At 44.7% G+C, this 18,718-nt stretch overlaps 1 long non-coding RNA gene across 6 annotated transcripts in view; it reads left to right on the top strand.

The window, feature by feature from the left end:
- The window catches only part of LOC124055324, a 166,900-nt gene that overhangs the window by 142,746 nt on the left and 5,436 nt on the right, over positions 1 to 18,718 (top strand). For 3 of the 6 annotated variants that reach the window (XR_006842612.1, XR_006842613.1, XR_006842609.1), the window contains exons 8-11: positions 5,230 to 5,308; positions 6,741 to 6,864; positions 14,950 to 15,145; positions 16,226 to 16,319. This is a non-coding gene — a long non-coding RNA (uncharacterized LOC124055324). Of the gene's footprint in view, positions 1 to 3,367; positions 3,450 to 5,133; positions 5,309 to 6,740; positions 6,865 to 14,949; positions 15,146 to 16,225; positions 16,320 to 18,718 lie in introns of all 6 variants that reach the window. The other 3 variants (XR_006842611.1, XR_006842610.1, XR_006842614.1) reach the window with 3 other exon arrangements.

Raw genomic sequence — 18,718 nt, 5'->3', positions numbered from 1 at the left:
GTGAGGAGTTTTGGCAAGGTAAAAGCACTGAGCGAGGTGCTCTAGAGTGTGTGTGTGTGTGTGTGTGCCGGGGGGGTGCAGCAGTATAGACCATTAAATATTCAGTTTGATTACTCTGTACTCAGTAGCAGATTTCTGACCCAGTTCAGAGTAATTAGGTTTACACTGTTCAGCCATTTTAGTAAACAAGGATATTTTCCTGGTGAGATAACTTTGCAGCAGCTCTCGATATCTGGGCTCAGAGCCTCGGCGGGGATTATCTTCGATCTGAAGGAGATACCTATCTGCTATGTTGATATTTCTGCTTTAATAACAGCACTGTGTCCCACCGGCGAAGCTCAGGCAGAGCTCAGCGATCCCAGGCTTGTTTTCAGTGTCGCTCGTACTGTACATCCTCATACAAACTGTACGAGGCTTTGTGTGGCTGAGTAGTTTAGTCTCATTTCAGAGCATGTCATCAAATGATGCATTTAGTTTCCAAATCTGTTAAAGGCATGCAAAGAAACACAGGATGTACCAGCGACCCTACATAAACGTGTCAGCTTTGAATTTATAATGAAGTCTGGACAAAGTGCATGTACAGATTTGTCTTGTCGATCCAGTGGACACGAGTGTCCTGTTTTATGCTGATAAACTGGCTCATTTTCAGTGCTGTGAGCATTAAATGCTTTCACCTGCTGATAGAACCTGAACGAAAAGTAACGAGGATTATTTTGTGTTATTCGTGTGAACCGACCTTTTAACCAGTCAAATCAATGCGAGGGATGGCGTCAGAAAGTTCACAGATGTTGACAAGCTGAACACCTTTATGTCCGAATGTGAAGTTAACCAGGCTTGAAATGATGAATTACAAAACTCTGTTGAGAAAACCAGCCGTCCTGGTATCAGCATGTGCACATTCCCCACCTGCGCAGGTAGGTGTGTGTCCCTGTTAAATGACAGACATGCCACTCGCTCGTCCTTTCCAGTGCAAACACACACGAACACGACAAAGTCTGTGCCGCAGTGCATCCGTCACCCATCAACGAGCGCGTGCAAACTCTGCGGCGGACAGACAGCCGGTCGGTCCATCACAACAGTCGATCGTACGCTAATATCTCGGGGCATCAGCAGCTATTCCAGAAGCAGAACTAACAAGTTAAGCCCAAACATTGGGGGGAGTTTATGAATGTGTGTGTATGTGAAGAGGGGTGGGGGCCACGCATACATCAAACAGAGACGGTCGGTCAATATTGGGGTATGGAGAATCAACACGCTTTTTTAACGGAGAGGCTTATGCTCAAACATCACAGTGCCAGTCGCCGGGCCTGAGCATTTCCCGAGGCCCGGATCGCCATTTCTCATTTGTTGCATTAGCAGGAAAGACGGCGTACAAATAAAATTTCCCTGAGCAAGGGAAGTATCTTTGCATACAAAACAAGGCTGTGTGTAATTTTCAACGGGGCGAGAGGGGAAATGAAAGTGTACGAAGGGTGGTGGGAGGGTGGGTATGCACCTCCATCAGCGCTGCGGACGCATTCGGCAAAACACATTTAGGAAATTAGCATTTTTGAAATAGTGCGTTTTTAAGAGCCCCACAGTTTTCCTGATATGAGACGGAGCAGTGTGAGGGTTAGAGGTTAGAAACAGACACGAGGACGGTACAATCTGGCACATAATTTGATTATTTGCACGGCTTTGGTCGACCTCTCGGGGCTCACCTGGAGGCACTTTTCTTTGCCCGCTTTGAGAAGCTTCAGTTCGATTTCTTTTTATCTCACCTGAAGTGTTTTTCGTGGACGTTTGTGAGTTAAGCGAGCCTTATTTGGTGTGAAATTTGGGGCGCGTGCACAGCAGCTTGCGCCATCCGTTATTAAGGAGGAGAATAAAACCTCTCGCTGGGTCATTTCCGCCCAAAAAACACTCTTCTTTTACTCGCACTTCATTTTTAGAAGCCCAATTGAGCTTTATTGGCCATTCTCCGAAGCCCAACACTCACAAACAGCCATTCCTCCTCAAAATATTAGAGTCCGTAGTGATTGCCACCACCTGCGTTATCACACAGGCTACTAAACAGATGCAGGGGAACGACTTCAGTGTACAAATCACAGCTGAGACGTGGCGTGAAATGTGGCAAAACGCTAGAAGAATCTGTCTGAGCAGCAGCAGCAGCAGCACAGAGGAGAATCCAGCTCTGACTGCGAATGTCTCACATGAAAAAATATCCAGGCTCTGCCCACAATGGGAGATGACAGAAGACACCTACAGCCACAGCATGTGGCCTGGCCACAAAGTAGTACGCTGCAGGTCAAATATAGTGCAGAAGATGGGGAGTATTTTTGGTGTCGGCTGCGAAGTGAAGCCTCCGTTCTCAGGTTTCCTCAGGGGAAGGTTCAGGCCGTCGTCTGGGTCGAATATGTGAATCCAGCAGGCCGCACAAGAAAATCAGACGCTGGAAAAAGTATTTTTAATTCTATTTTTGACAGCACATAAATCTGTAATCTACTGATGTCAGGGTTTTTAAATCTTGATGTATATGTATATGCATCCAAGTTCCTCATGCAAGTACACAAAATCCCACAGTTGAAACGCAAAGTGTGCCTGAAGTTGACACAGATCCGTGGCTTTGTGGGTCAACAGGTCACCGGGTTAACAGTGAGCGAAGACGTTATGTCTAATGGCTGTTTAAACCGCTCAGGGGCTTCTCATTGAAATGTAGTACCACTGAAACAGCAGTTCATTTAGGGTACTTGTACTTTACTTGAATATTTTCTTTTCTTGCACTGTCACTCAGAGGGAAATCTTTTCGCTTCTCGCTCCACCGCCTCTTGATTCGACCGCTTTGCTTATTTCAGACGCGTGAAAGTGTGCGAGCGCAGCTGAGACGATGAGTCGAACGACTAGACGGCAAGTCGCCTTTCACTCAGGTGTGCAGGAAAACGAAAGAAGTGGCTTGCCGTGCAGATTGACGCCGGGTCGCGCTTGGCTGCCCGTCTGAAAGGCGCCGCACTCAGTCAGTGAGACGCCCTCCCCGCACCTCTTCCCTCTTGTCATGCCAAATTGTGTTTTACAGCATCTGTTCATTATAGATGGACGACATGATGGATATGGTCATAATATTAATGTAAGACTGACACGGCAGAGACATGAATCATGGCCGACTTTATTTTGAAGCTGCCGTTTCATTGGCCCACCACTAAAAAGTGATATATAAATGTCAGCGAATGGCAGCCGTAAAGCAGCATGAAGTACATTTGATGGTGCGTTTTCGCCGTTATCAACCCGCTGTTATTTACTAATGCGTCTTCTTCATGTGACAGCCGCTGTGGTCGTCGGCGTCATTTACAGATTGTGCACTTAAAGCGACTCCACCTTTGGTCTGTTTCAGGTGTTGCTTCAGCAGAGATGAAGTGAAGAAGGTGAGAGCAGGCAGGGAAAAGGATGTTCTCATATGTGGCGTCGGCCTTCGGGTAGGAAGTCCAGGGATGACTTTAAATTGAAAGCGTTCAATCAAATTGAAATTTCATTTCCCGAATGTTTGTCTGCGGGACGATAAGGCGTCGTTATTCTTTTCAAACTGTGAATTCATTGGTGTGGTTTTCAAACACAGGTGAAAAATGGTTTGGGGGGGGAAAAACAAACCCACAACAAACACTCTGGGGTTTGTTTGTTTATTCGACTCAGATCACTTTGTTTCATGAGCTTGTTTGACGAGCTGTGCTCAGTGAAAGAGGAGCACGTTAAGTGGGAGATACCAAAAACAGAAGTACGCAATTTAAAAAAGTATGGGGGCACCTTTCATTATGATCAATCAGTCTATCAAGGCCAAACTCATTTACTGATATTAATTAATTAATTTCATTTAAAATACGATCATGAATGTACAGAAGAGCAATTTGACTTAATAGACTTTGACTTTCTTTTTCACTGAATAGTGAAAAAGAAAGCAGATGAACAAGGCTGAACGCCTGCATTATTTACACAATATAATCAGCATTTTGTTAACATGATGTCAGTATTGGCACATTGTGACCCTCCTACTGTCTGCTGTCAAAAAAGATAAAAACAACAGCTTTAAAAAAATTCTTTTCTTTTTTTAAACAGTGTTTTCTTATATTAAGACATCTTCATTTGATTTGGGGTAAAATAATGACATAATTCCAGTTCAGTTTGATTTTTATTTTCCAAACATTTTGATTGTATGCACATTCAAATGCAGCAGAGCTTTGGGTTTCAGTTTCGCTGAACCTTAGCAGCAAACACGTTCATAAAACCTAACATGCAGAGCGTTTGCTTTGTGACACGTCGCGCGTTCGTAAAAGATAAAATGACGATTTGAGCCGGCTCGTGTCACTTCTGGGCTTCCGTAGTATCCGTGTGTTTGGCCACTTTAGCTGGTATGAAGCATCAAGCGGCAGGTCAAACCTGTTTATATTTCTGCTCAGAGAGGCTCCTCAAGCTTCAGGCCCAGCATTTGGCATAAACTCCCGCCGGTCGGTGCCCTCAGCCTCTCTTGAACTTTGCACCTTTGCTAACGTTGGCAAGTCGTCGCTCCAAATGGCCGATGACATGACTCCATTTCAAAAACTTCCTCAGCCTGAATGTGCTGCTTTCAGAACGAACCGGGACAGACTCGTCCAGTCGTCTTTACTCTCAACAGCACAGTCAAATTAAACCAAACGGTCCAAATTGTGTAGAATTTAGTCACAAGGCAAGAAACTGTTTTCTGTTTGTCAAGTCCTCTGAGCGAGCTGGTAGGAAGTGGACTCGTCACTTCCTTTTCCTCCCCGAGCTGCTCAGTAATGTGAATGAGTTGTTGTGAGGCCTGACCCTTAACCCCGTCATCAGTCTGAACTTTGTGAGAGTTTTCACTGATCGTCTGCTCTGAAAGGCTCCACCCTCATATAATAACAGATCTGGGGAATTACTGAGCACATGTCCTGTTTTGGCAAAATACGAACATCATCGCAAAATTGAGGCCATATGGATCCTCCAAAATGTGACTTTATTGGCTCTGGAAACTATTATGAAGTGCATACATTACATACTTCCCACAGCACATATTTCTGCGTGCAATAAGACAAATGGCACAAATGTTAAAAGTTCAGTCTTGACCTTTTGAAAGAGTCTGAAAATAACACAAATCTTCTTCAGACTCCGGACCGTGAAGCGTCCGAAAGCTCCAGGAAAAGCTCGACAGAGAACAACTGGAGGGACTAACACAGACCTTCTCCTCATGATTTCATTCAGCAGATTGGACGTGACGACTCGGCGTCGGGCTCGGCGTCCGATTGGCTGCTTCGCGTGTGACGCTGCGAGCTGGCTCAAGGTTCGTGTCAGTTAATGGCATAATCGCTGCAACTTAAGTGGTCAAGTGGGCCTGTGTGTGTGTGTGTGTGTGTGTGTGTGTGTGTGTGTGTGTGTGAGAGCAGATTCCCTCTGCCGTGTTGCTCGCTGCGGATGAAAACAATCTTCATATAATATTTTTCCATGGCAGTAATGTAAATTATGACGGGGTGTTGGTATGTAGCCTGTAATTACACATCACCTCCCTCCTCCTCCTCCTCCTCCTCCTCCTCCTCCTCTTCCTCCTCGTTTCGGAGCGTCTGTGGTTTCCAGGCCTCGGCGTGCTCTGCCTCCTCCACCTCCGGCTCTCTCTCGGCTCGGCTCGGCTCTTCGGCTGCTCCCAGCTCGTCCTGTTTGGAAGACGACTGCTGCACCCTACAGTTTGAAAGTCGTCTCTCACTGAGGCGGCTCAGCCTCTGAAAGCTGACCGCTCTTCATGCTCCTCTCACGTCTGTCGGCCAGGCAGGAGGATCCAGACCTTCCTGATGATATTTATGTGTTTCTATATATTTGTTAAGTAAACAAAGAGTTTCAGTGTTATTCTGCCGCTCTTAAATAATTTGCACCGGTCTGGTTTGGAGGGTTTTAGTGCTCTGTGATGGTCTAAATGAAATATGAAAAGCTTCTCTGCCTTAATGAGGAGAAAATGTTGGTGTAGAGTATTTGGGATATTTTGGCGGGCTGATTGGATTTAACGGCACAAATTAAGGGTTCACTTCTGCATCATTTTTATGGAAATCTGACGTGGACGTCGACAAGCAAACACTTTAATGCTTTAGTGTGAAATGTTCTTCGAACTCTTTTATTTTGGACCAAAACGTTTGCTCCTAACGTTCTCTGAAAATCAAAAGAAATCAGCACACAGATTATTTCACGCGTGTAAATCGAACTGAGAGCATCTGTAGATACGTGGATTAAATTTAAGTATAATTTTTTTTTTCCTCTTTATTTTCTCGTACCACGTGATTATTTCCTGTTGTTCTTCCTCTCCTCACTGCCTTGCTTTACTTTTTATTTTCACTTCCTTATTTTCAAAACATTTAGTTAAATTTAGCCCAAAGTCGACATAATTGTGGAAAAAGTTTGCAGTTTGCTGATGTTTAAATGAAGCTGAGAGGCGTCAGCATCTCGTCTCCTGTCGAACTCCTTCAGAGACGACGTGTTTTATCGAGGCAGATTTTTTGTGATAAATTAAATTTTATGATATTAATTCATCATTATTATCACCGGCTTTGCAGCAACAATTTCTCCCAGTTATAAATTAAAAACAGGCATTTTAAGGCCAGCAGCAGTTGTCACATTTGTTGAAAAATGTTAATCTTTAATTATGAGCCAGCGCTAATTAGAGGTTATTATTTTTTAATTTTAATTTTTTTTTTTTTATTATATGTGTATATATTTTTTTCTTTTATAAGGTTTTGAGAGATCCAAACACACACATCTGAACTGTGGCTGTGAGTGGAACTGAACGCAACATGAAATGTCGTACTGGTCTGCCTGACAGCCTGGATCGGCTTCGGCTTGTAAATCCCACTTGAGGTACAGTGACACACACACACACACACACACACACACAGCCCAGTCTGCTCTGGACCGTATTTCCAAATCCCTAATTGTACCGTCAGAATGTAAAATACAGCGAGAGCCTTTTTTCCTACACCTTTGGACAGGATTTATTGTTTTATTTTTTTATTTATTCATTTATTTATTTTTATTTATTTTAAGCTGCAGATTTTAAACAGAAAGCAGTTTTTAAGTCCGGAAAAGTGAAGCACAATAAGCAGTCGGTGTGACAAGTGAAGACGGCGGATTTTTCTTGCTGCTGATAAAATCACAGACCGACTCTGAATTCGATTATTCAGTTCAAGCGTTTGCACCTCAGTTTTCTCGTGGCGTGTGTTCGTGCCGTACTTTGAGCGGATTCGGTCGCTCGCCCTGCAGTGCTGTCGACTTATTAAGACGGGAGGTCATCAGTCGTGTCAGAGACGGACGATGCTTATTGTCCTTTTCCTGGTTTTCATGTCAGACACGCTGAGTCCTGACGGTCTGCAGAAAGTCGAGACTGAAACAGGGTTTTTTTTCTGGTGTTTCAGTCCAGACGGTTAAAGTGTCCAAAACAAGACAAGTTAGCTTTGTGCTCGGACTGTCAAGATCGCCAGTCGCTGCCTGTTTGGTCTGAGAATCTGCAGGGAAGAGAAACTTCTTCCCACATAACACAAAATCATCATGTTTTATTCTGTACAAGCTAATCTGTCATGTAAAATGATCCTTGAAGTATCACGTACTGCAAAAACATATCGCGCATATCACAAATTATACACATGCAGTATTTATGGTGTGTGAGCAGCTGCTTTCGTATACATCTAAAAAACATGATAACCTTCCTGTAATAAATCCAATAAACTCAAAAATAAACAAACATATTCCGTGTGTGTTTTAAAGACGGTTTAATTAAATCCGATCTCGTTTTAAATCACATCTCAGTATGGTAATCAGATCATTATCATATAATATTCAAACCAATGACACTATTAGTTTACTGCATAATGAGCCATCAGCATAATGGAGCTGTGCTCATAATAACAATGCTCATCTGTCACGTGCTGTCTACTCATGTGTCTGATTGTAAAGCAGTAAAACATTTAAAAAAATATTAACTCGACCTGACAAACAGGCCTGGAAATAATTCAGGAGTATGGCAGGAACAGGAAGTGACAGGTTTGGCTCCTTACCTGCGGCCCAGTTCACACGGGGACTGAACGTGGAAGCAGAGCTGGCTGGGACGCAGCCTGAAAGGAAACGAGCCAAAGCCGCCGCTGATCACATCATCAAAGCTGCTTCAGACCTGCTCGGGACTGAGACCTCAGCCTCTGACAAAGTCAGGCGAAGTCTTTGGAGGCAGAACCGACCGCCCGAAACGGAATATTTTTATTAATCCAGCGCAGCCGTAATTAAAAATAAGGTTGAATTGTAAACCGCAGGAGTATTTCAGTCTGTCCTGGTCCTGTAGTTAATGATGTTAATGAGTTAATGGGACAAGTTTTAGGAGTTCATTCTGGATTTACTGGAGCTTTCACATTTTAACATTAGGTCAAGGCTTGTACTTTTATTTTCTACTCAATCAGAACTTTAAAGGAAAATGCTCTGACTGAACGTGCTGTGTGGACGTTTGACCTTTCTGGTCCTCGCCGGTTCCTGTTGTTCATGTTGAGCCTGTTAGGTGGACTGACTGAGTCCAAATGCAACATCTGAACAAACAGATGTCATGAAGTTAAAGTATGGAGTAACGATGCACTCGCAGGCCCTGATGAGATCCGTCCAGATTATCCACCCGAGTGCTGGGAAATGCGCTCTTATTTTATCAAAAGCGACTTAATTCGAGCAGTGATCCTTCATTTGTCCTCATTCTGTGTCTTAAATAGCTCCCTGAGATTACCTGTCACATGTGTCAGCGGCTGAAGTTTTAGATTAAAACCCTGGACTCACAGGAATATCTGATTGTGTTCAATTTAATCCAGCTTTAGTTTCTGAGCACCAACTGTACAAAGCACATCTACTGCGGTGAGGAAGGCGAGGAGGAGGAGGAGGAGGAGGAGGCTAAAAGTTGATATGGAGACGCTTTGACTTCTTTAAGTGAAGCCACTTGGAGATAGACGGGGTAAATAGAAAACAGCGATTGTCGTCTCGCCCTGCCTGCCTCGCCGTAATCTGATTGGGCACGTTCCCCCGAATCGAGGGCAACGCCAAAACAAAAGATCACCAATCAGATAGAAGGGGCTCCCGCTGAAGTTCTTGGCATCGTATGAATGCTTTGCCCTCTCATGTGCGCTAGTATCTAGCAGCGAGATTCCCCGTGTCGCTTTTATGTGTTAATCGTCACCGCTCAGTGAGACTATTGTGCTGTCTGCATCGCCGGGGGAGGAAACTGCAAAAAAAAAAAAAAAAAAAAAAATGGTGGAGGGGGAAGGTGGGGGTGGGCGGGGGTTCATACGGGGAATGAATGCGAGCGGCGGAGACTGCCAGCACCGTTTCACACGAGCAGAGAATCGCCTCATCACCCCGTTGACGAAGGTCCAAGAGTGCAATGTGGTGCTCTGCCACCACAGACGTCTCTAATTGGTGGGAAGGAAAATGAGGAGTTCATTTATACACTCGTGGTGGAGGAACAATTATCACCTGAAGATGAGGAAGAGGTGGCAGGTGTTGAGCGCTCTGCCAGCCGCCGACTCCGTCTACCTGCCGATGCCCTTCGTCTGGGCTTTTGATCACCTTTTCAGACTGTGTGGGTTTGGTGGGAAGTTTGAGGATTCGAGGTGGAAGGAGCTCGCAGAATCCCTTTGCTTCATACCTCAAAGCCCCTTTAATGTCTTTAAATCCCAGAGCCTCTCAGAAGCTTGTGATCTGTGGAGAAACCTTGTTTTTAATCAAATACAGAAGATAAAGTAAGCATAGAACAAGAGAGGGAGAACAAAGAGACAAAACTGAAGGTAAAAAAAACAACAAAAAAGGTTTTAAAACTGTTTCTTAATGTCTTTAACCTCGCAGACATCGGGTTTCCATCGGGTCCACCGATCGCTTTGTGCGGACAAATCAAAGATAGCAAGCATGCTAGCATCGGCGTTTAGCTTCAGCTACCCTTAAAACCCACTTAAAGGAGTATTCCTCTGATTTAGTCTCCTAAAGGAGAAATTTAAAAAAGGCCAAAACAGAAGCGGCAGAGGTTGAACATTTTAGTTTGCAGTTCAGCTTCCAGAAACCCTGAATCCTGCGTTTCCCATAATGCAGTTCCAATAGCAGCGTTGTATTGGAGGCAATCAAATCAGGCTTAAGCCGAAATTGTACTTTCCATGTCCAACAGTGTGAAAGGATTCACCAGGATCCTCGTGACCTCGTAGATTTCATCATCAGCGTGTGCAAACGTTGGCTGTGTGTCGCCATCCCTTTGATTTTATCGTGGCCTTCACCTCCACAAGTAGCCACGCTCCGCACTGCAGCGAGCGACGCCACACGTGTGTGCTTCACTGCTTTATGTGAGAGGTTTACAGAAGCCGAGACATTTTTACAGCCCCGTGACAAAGTTTGAACTGCGCTTTGTCTAACAAACTGTCATTTTTATGATGGAACGACTGAAGTTAAGGGGGACTTTGGTCAAGTCAAGTGTGATTTTGCTCCGTCGCTGCTTGAAAGAGAACAAATACAAGCTCAGTTGCAGCTCTGCTCTGAATGCTCAGCAGTGTGTGTGTGTGTGTGTGTGTGTGTGTAAAGCAGATGCCATTCTGCTGATCTCAGTCCACATCCATCCGTCCACAACCCAAATCTTCCCGAGGGCCTCCGGGACGAGTCGTCCTCATCGCAGCCTTTGTCCCCCCCTGCACAGGTCAGGCGGCGTCCACGCTGTTTCATCTCGTCTCGCAGGTCAGCCGACGCCTGACGAGGAACATCTGCCCGCTAAAAATTCGCAAGCTGCCACAGACGCGACATCAACAGCGGGCTTGTGTTTGTGCAGCCACGCGGTGTCATCGACACTGTTGAATGTTGACGCATCTGTTGTGCTGCTGAGTTGAGCTGCGTTTCAGCAAGTTTCCATGTGATCTTTGGCCGTTCAGACATCAGCGGCAGGTTTGAAATTTGAACTCAGGTGTGGGCGGGTGGCTGCTGCAGGGCCTGCAGAACATGTATGTAATGTGCATTCACTTATATGACTCAGCAAATGTGATTTCGCTCTGCTTTATTTCAGGGAAAAAGCAGTTTAAACATTTGTTAAATTGCAACAAAATATAAGAAAAAATATTGAAAAATATTACACCCTGACAGCATAGAAAAATTAAGTATTAACCTTCAAATACAAATGTTAAAAAATGACAAACTTTAATAAAATGCCTAAAATGTTTATTTCAATTTACAATATATATACAAATTTTCCATAAAAAAATGTAAGTATATTAAAAATCATAATCACAAATTAAAGAATGATGGACAAAATAATTGTGAATAATTGTGATTAAAATTAGAAACAATATAAATACATTATTTGTAAAAGAACGACAGGACAAAGCATGAAAAATACAAAACAATAATAATAATTATAATAAATTGGAAGTAAAATGCCCAAAAATCTGTCGTTCTTTGCACACTGACCAGAAACCCCAAACTTTAAAGCAAAGTGGTGCAGACTTTTCCACAAAGGAGCACTTTAACCCTGATCCACTGGAACTGTGAACCCTCGTGATCACTTGGCTCTCCAAAAACACCACAACGTTTTGGAAATGAGCTCAAAGGGTGCGTTTTGCAGCAGCCCGAACAAAAGTTTGGAGGGTCTCAAAGGTTGCGTGGACCGCGTGAGGAAAAGTGCAGCTCGTTAGGACTGAAAACCGCCAGCCGTCTCGCTCGCAGAAACGAGTGTGCCGAAGGTTTAAAGGTTGCACACATCGCGGCAGAAATGCAGCGAAACCGTTTGACTTTCCTGCAAAACTACAGTCGATATTGTGCAAGGCTTTAATGGTCAAACATGTGCATATTTTCTGCTCGAGTCCTCCTGCTTTGATGAAGCTCAGCTACATTTCATCTATCAAACACGAGGAAGGAGGAGGAGGGGGAGGGAGGGGGAGGGAGGGGAGGCCGGAGAACAGAAGTTAGGTTTTTCCACGGTGGAGAGCAGTTATTTTATTGACGTGGGAAGACACAGTCAGTGAGCTGCTTTCACTCTTGCATGTCGAGTCCTTCTGTTGGCGCGTGAATCCAAAACAATTTCAGATTTTGAGAAATACGGGGGGCAGCTGGCGTTCCCACAGCCGTGCCCGCATTAGCCGCTTACGCGCTGCAACCCTATCTGCTGTGCACCTGGGCGGCGAGCGGGGCAGCGCTGCACCTTTGACTCAGGCTGCAGAGGCCACGAGAGAGGCTAAATGTGCAGTCTGAGGGGGGAGGGAAGAGACTTTCTGCACGGCCTTCATACATAGCTGAGATTTTTCTATCTGCTGCCTCACAGTCCCTGACAAAACAATTAAAAGTCACAGAACAGGCGGTATGTCGACGCCTCGCAGATGCGGGATGAGCTAAAGTGAGATTTTAAGTGTTGTAGGAATATTGGAAACACACATGACAAGATTCAAGTGAAGAGAAAATTACAATACAGTGACAGGCAATACTTTGTTCTTCTTCGTCTGCAGCTGGGAGGTCAGAGGTGCTGAACTTAAATGTAGTCTTAAGTCGACTTATTAGCTTTGCCTCAAGCAAAGCAGAACATTCGCTCGTTTGCTTCTGTTAAATTTTGTATTTTTCAGTGTATTTTCACACTTTAATCCCGTTGGTCCATTGAAAGCCTCCTGTTCAGAGGACGCGTGCTTGAGAAGCTTAGATATAATAAAGTGTGTTAACATGTCAGGACAACATGTGATGCTACATTTTTTTCAAATCACGTTTTACTGTCTGGTTCTTCATCCTTCCAACGGCTCCAACGGAGTTTCAAAGATGTCAAAAAACATAAAATAAAATCGGAGCGTATGAACAAAAGATAGAAACAAAAGATAATTCAGTTTAGCCGCTCTTGAGTGGAACATCAAGATTTATTTGTGTGTATGACGTTGGACAGGTTCAAGTTAGAGAAAAAGAAAAGAGAAAGATGAGGAACTGCCTCAGAAGGCAGAAGGTGATCTGATCGGTGCTTGAGACAGGATTTGTTGGTGGTTGTGGGGGTTAATAATTGGGAAAAAGGGTTCAGAATTCACAGGTTTAAAGTTCAGTTTGTTCAGAAGAGAATCTGAACAAAAGCAAAAGTCAGCGCAGTGAAGATTTACTCTCCAGCTTGAATGCAAAGACAAAAATTTGGAAAACAGAATTTTAGTTATTCTATTTTGCAGTTGAGATTGAGATATGCACATTATAAAACCCTGATCAGAAACACACGAAAGCTGATGAACAAATGCTTAATTAGACTTCATCCGTTTGGGTTTTTGAGATTTTGTGCCGTTACTCACATTTACCACCTGCCAAAAACCAAACTCGGTGCGCTGAAATCAGTCTGAGCTTCCTGTCTGCTGAGAAATATCTCTGTTGGACCTTTCCACGGCTGCAAACAGCGGTGAGGAGCGAACATGTTGTCACTCGTGTTGAACATCTGACCTGGCTGGAACCTGCGGCGAGCGGCACAGCTGAACAGGAGGCCGTCTGGATGGGAGAGGAAGGGAGGGGGAGGTGGGGGAGGGAGGGAGGGAGACTTGGCTGTACATGCTTGGCTACTTGCCCCGGTCCCATTGACCAGACAGCTGAACTAGCGAGGGAGGGAGGGAGGGAGGGAGGAGAGGGGGAAAGCAGGAAATGGATGAAGCTCCTGCTTTTTAAATACATTAGAAAATAATAATCTGCGCAGTTAGCAACAGTCTAACATCCATCTTTGTTGATCCGTGTTCAGTCTGCCAGTCAAACAACCGCGTGCAGCGCCGAGAGAAATAAATCTGCCAAAACTAATAAAAGATTCAGCGGCACTATATGGACAAAAGAATTGGGACAGCTGACCATCACACCAACAGGGACTTTAATGACGTCTCATTCTGAGCACACAGACAGCTTTGCAGCTCTAACAGCTTCCAGTCTTCTGTGAAGGCTTTCCACAACATGTTGGAGTGTTTCTGTGGGAATTTGTGCCCATTCATGCAGTAGAGCATTTGTGAGGTCACACACTGATGTTGGACCAAAAGGCCTGGCTCACAATCTCCGTTCCAGTTCATCCCAAAGGTGTTGGATGGGGTTGAGGTCAGGGCTCTGTGTGGGCCAGTCAAGTTCTTCCACACCAAACTCATCCAACCATGTCTTTATGGAGCTTTGCTTTGTGCACTGGGGCACAGTCATGCTGGAATAGAAAAGGGCCTTCAACAAACTGTTGCCACAAAGTTGGAAGCATAGCATTGTCCAAAATGTCTTGGTGTGCTGAAGCATTAAGATTTCCCTTCAGTGTAAGTCAGGGGCCGAGCACAAACCCTGAGGAACATCCCCTGTCTGAATACTTCTGTCTATATAAGGCAAGTGGACAAACAATCACATGCTATAATGAAAAATTCCAGGACATTTGGAATTAATATGCCAGCTGTTAAGAAACTAGCTTGTGTGTTACCTGCTAGCTTGCTACCTCTCCCAGTCACATACCTGCTCAGGTACATCACTGTCTGAAAAGTTACATGATGTAATACACCATTAGCACATCACACGTTAGCGAGTGGGGTCGAGACCGGGCGAGTTAAGCTGCTAGCAACGAGCACCTACTCCAAACCTGTCGCTAATAATTTGTTTTTCTGACCCCCTGCAGACATTTTCACAAATAAAACAAGACCGCAATCTTTTCCCTTTTTTCAATTCCAAATTTATTCCATTAAAGATGTTAAAATTGATTTATTTGCGGTAATTTACTGAAACAGTTCAATGCTTGCTTGTTGTTCACCATGTGATTTCTCTGCTTCCTGCGTGCAGATTGAGCCGCTGAAGTTTGAACGCGTGTCATGTCCGTTCGGTCGTGCGTGCTCGCGTGTCCGCCGTGCTCGTGCGTGTGCGCAGGGCGTCCACACGCTTGTAGGCGTAACACAGCGTGAGCATGTGTGCATCTTGTCTCTCTTACTCCTCTGTGACTGTTAGTGTGTCCGCATGTGACTGCCTCCGCTGGGTCCCGACGGGAGGGGAGGGGGGGCTCCGGGTGGACCCGCCCACCTCGGACCAGTTCCAGCCAATCAGGTGCTAATGTGCGGGAACAGGAGAGGGCTGCGCTGACAGATGGCGGGCTGACCTGGAAAACCTGCCCCCTTTTCAGGGTTCAGCAGTCGGCAGATGACAGGTATTATTTCATAACCCAAAGACTGAAGAGGGGTTGGTGGTCGGACACACACACACACACACACACACACACACACACACACACACATCAGTTTGAATCATTAACGAGCCGCTGATTGATTTCCTGTTTTGGGTTTTTGTTTGCTTTAAGCAGTTACATTCTTTCATTGTTTTTGCAGTCAAGTTGAAATCTAAAATGAGGTAATCGTCGAAAACGTGGACACACACGGTCTTATAAACATGCACGTTTGTGAGCGTGCACATGAATTCACACGCACGACCTCTTACAGATTGTAATCGTGTGAATTTTATTTCTGTCATAACATCCTGTTTGCTTTATTTACACGAGTGTTTCCTTTCTTGTGTGGTTTTAATTCAGTGACAGGCCCCCAAGAAATCTTTTAAAAATAAAATTGGTTTTGTGAAGCTGGAGATTCCCTGAATTCAAGCACAGCAAACGCACACACACACACACACACACACACACACACACACGGTGCACTAAGGTTACACACTGACATACGGACTCGCAGTACACATAATTTCACACTTAGCCATTCACACACACATTTATCCGAGGCTCCAACCAGCCATGTAACTCTGATGTCGGGGCAAATCTCCCTGGCAGAAAGTGCTTTTTGATGAAGTCGTTCATAAATTTTAATACAACATGTCAGCTAACATGATGTATAGACTGGCTGCTCATTCATATTTCAAACAGTCTGCTCCTGAGAAAACAGCAGGGGTGTACCTTGCTCTACCTTAAAGTAGTGTGGTTACGGCTGTCATTCGGAGAGCAGAGAGATGCTGCCGGCGTGTCTCTTACATTTTTGATATTAAGGTACACGGATTTCACTGCGGCTCAGCCATGTCAAGCTGCATCATGCAAAACAGAGAGCCGGCCGTATTAAAAACAGATGAAGAAACCTGATTCCTGTTGTTGTGCAGCAACATCCAGATTGTTGACTTTAAATCGCACTGGGCGGGCTGACGCTAGCGTCTGGTGTCTGAGATCAGCTGCATCATCTGTAAGTTACACGCATTAGGCTAATGCTAATATAGGCCTTTTTTTCTTCCCCAGGATGGCAAAAGACACGACCCGCCCTTCTCTGCCTCTGATTGGCTGCTACTCGGCAACAGCAGGAAGGATGAAGGCTAACGCTAATATATAACAGGTAAGCCAGTACTACTGCAAGAGTAAAATCAATGACTATATTACTTATACAGCAGGAAGTAGGTCATCTGTGGGGGGACTATTTTCAGCGGCGTATTAATCCACATTTGGTGCTCTGGTTTCTGTTGAGCATATGAGGCTTTTGATACACAGATGATGCTTGTTAATTGATTGTTGGTCAGCTGGCCACGTGAAAGCTTGTGAAAGCAGGGAGACTCTCAGACTCCTGAAAACGTCAAATATTGAGCATTAAAAAATGTGAAGGGTCAAAAGGAGCAAAAGAAAGAGAAGGAAAATATTCATCGTGCGATCCTGCCCTGATCAGCTGAGCATCGTATCGAATTCCCCTTCATAACTCTGAGTGATTCTCGCCTTTGCCGAGTCGAAGGTGGCCGATATCTGATTTTCCCCAACCTAAGGCTCTCGCCTTGTATGAAAATGAGACACATTACCGGTCCATTAATTGATCCACGCGCTGCTTTGAAATGTGGACCTCCCTGAGAATCGGGAATTAGGGCCGAGTCCTGGGCCAATTAGGTGAGTCTTCGCCGTGTCTCCACCGGCTCCTGCGACGCATCTCAATCAGTCCAGACCGTCCGCAGGTAAAAATGCCAGACGAGAGTCGCCGGTCGCTGTTGTGAATGCTAAAGGCCGTGATGCCGTTCAGAGTCACGGCATGCATGCAGGACGGGTGGCGGAGGCTAATCGTCTCTCATTGGCTGCTTTTATCTTTCATGATGACGTTTTGCTCTCAGTCAGACCACCTTATACCTTCTTCTTTTTTTTGTCCCTCCTAATAATAACAGCAGCGCTTCTATGAATAGCGAAGGCAGAGATGTGGAGGTAATTATCCCTGTGGGAGGATCTCCTGCTTCCCTCGTTTTACAGATTTTAAGATGTAACACACATTTTGTACGCGTTATGTAATGTTTTATTGATTCCTGCAGAGGTATTTTGCTCTCTTCTGTCCTCCGCAGAGACGTCAGAAGTCTTGCTCGGATCCACGCGTTTTAAAATAGCTTGAAAATAATTTCCTTATGGACCATATTTGGCATTTCCATCAGGGCAGGTCAGCCATTAGCAGTCAGTGATGTTAGTGGTTTGGTTGTCAGCTCCTGAAACTTAAATGGACAGAAGAGTTTGCCAGATTTCGTGACGCGTGTTGTTTGTTCAGATCCGCAGAAGTGACTTTAACTCCTGGCTGAGATCTCGGACATGTCAGACTGAGCTGTGGAGGAAATGTGCATAGAAGACAAAAAGGAATATTTCTGCTTGATTAAATGATGCGTCCACACAGGATGTGAATATCTCAGCCTTTTGTAGCTTCAGTTGGGCGCTCGACCAACACGATGACACTGAGACAAGACGATTTTAACAATCTTTTTTTACTCACTTATTTTAGTGATGATGAACAAAGTTTAACTTTGATAAGTTGCGTTCAATGAGGAGATGTGCAAATGAGTAAAAGAAGGACGAAAAAGGCTCCTAAATTACATACAGATTCAGTATGTAAAAAAAACCCCTGAATGTTAAAGGATTAATGATAACGTGTATGAGAGGAAAAGTGGAAAAAAGATCATCACACTTGGATAAATTGCTGCAATTGTAGTGCAACTAATATTAATACATTTTTCACAAAAAACAACAATCAGGAAAATTGTAATTCAAGTATGGCCTTGGAGGTCTTCAAAATAAATGGATAAAAAAAAATTAAACATGAAGATAATGAACTTAAAAATACCCACAAGTTTAAATCGGAACAATAAAGACAAAGTTGTGAAGACAAAATTATTGCACAAATAAAATAATGTTTGAAAACTGTAAAAATAAACAGTGAGATTAGCACAACCCACTTGTGTTGTAAAAGCAGAAGTTTAAATTCAGATAAAAGACTCCGTCACCTGACATCAACCGCCCTGACGGCTCGGCGTCTGTCTGTAATCTCTGCGAGCTGACTGGCTGACCGTGTGCCGTGTTCAGATGCGTCCTGCCACTCTAAACCCCGTTGTAATCCCGCGTTCAGCCAGCGTGAGCCTTAATTGAAATAATCCCTGCCGACGAGCGGGCCGGCGCGGCGCAGACCTGCAGCCGGAGCCAGTTTCATGATGGGTCCAGTTTAACCCACTGTGTGACTCTGACCTTTCCCTCGCTGCTCGCTGGGACCATCTGAACCCGGCCCAGCGAGGACATCTGGTCGGGTACTGGGGAGGTCTTTTGATCCGCCTGGCTGGTCCCAGAGGCCTTTCAGACCCTGTCAGACTTACTGTACGAGTGCTGCTGGAGGGGGACATGACAGCGCACATTCATTTCGACAAAGCAAAAGAGCTTTTTCTCTGCTGCCTGACTTGTGAGCAGTGATTATATTTTTATGTTACCTTACTGTCCAGAGATACGCCATAT

This window comes from Scatophagus argus, chromosome 24 (assembly GCF_020382885.2).
Source record: "Scatophagus argus isolate fScaArg1 chromosome 24, fScaArg1.pri, whole genome shotgun sequence".
Classification (NCBI taxonomy): Eukaryota; Metazoa; Chordata; class Actinopteri; family Scatophagidae; genus Scatophagus; species Scatophagus argus.
The sequence above is the reverse complement of the archived record's forward strand: the minus strand, read 5'-3'. Positions and strand labels throughout refer to the sequence as shown.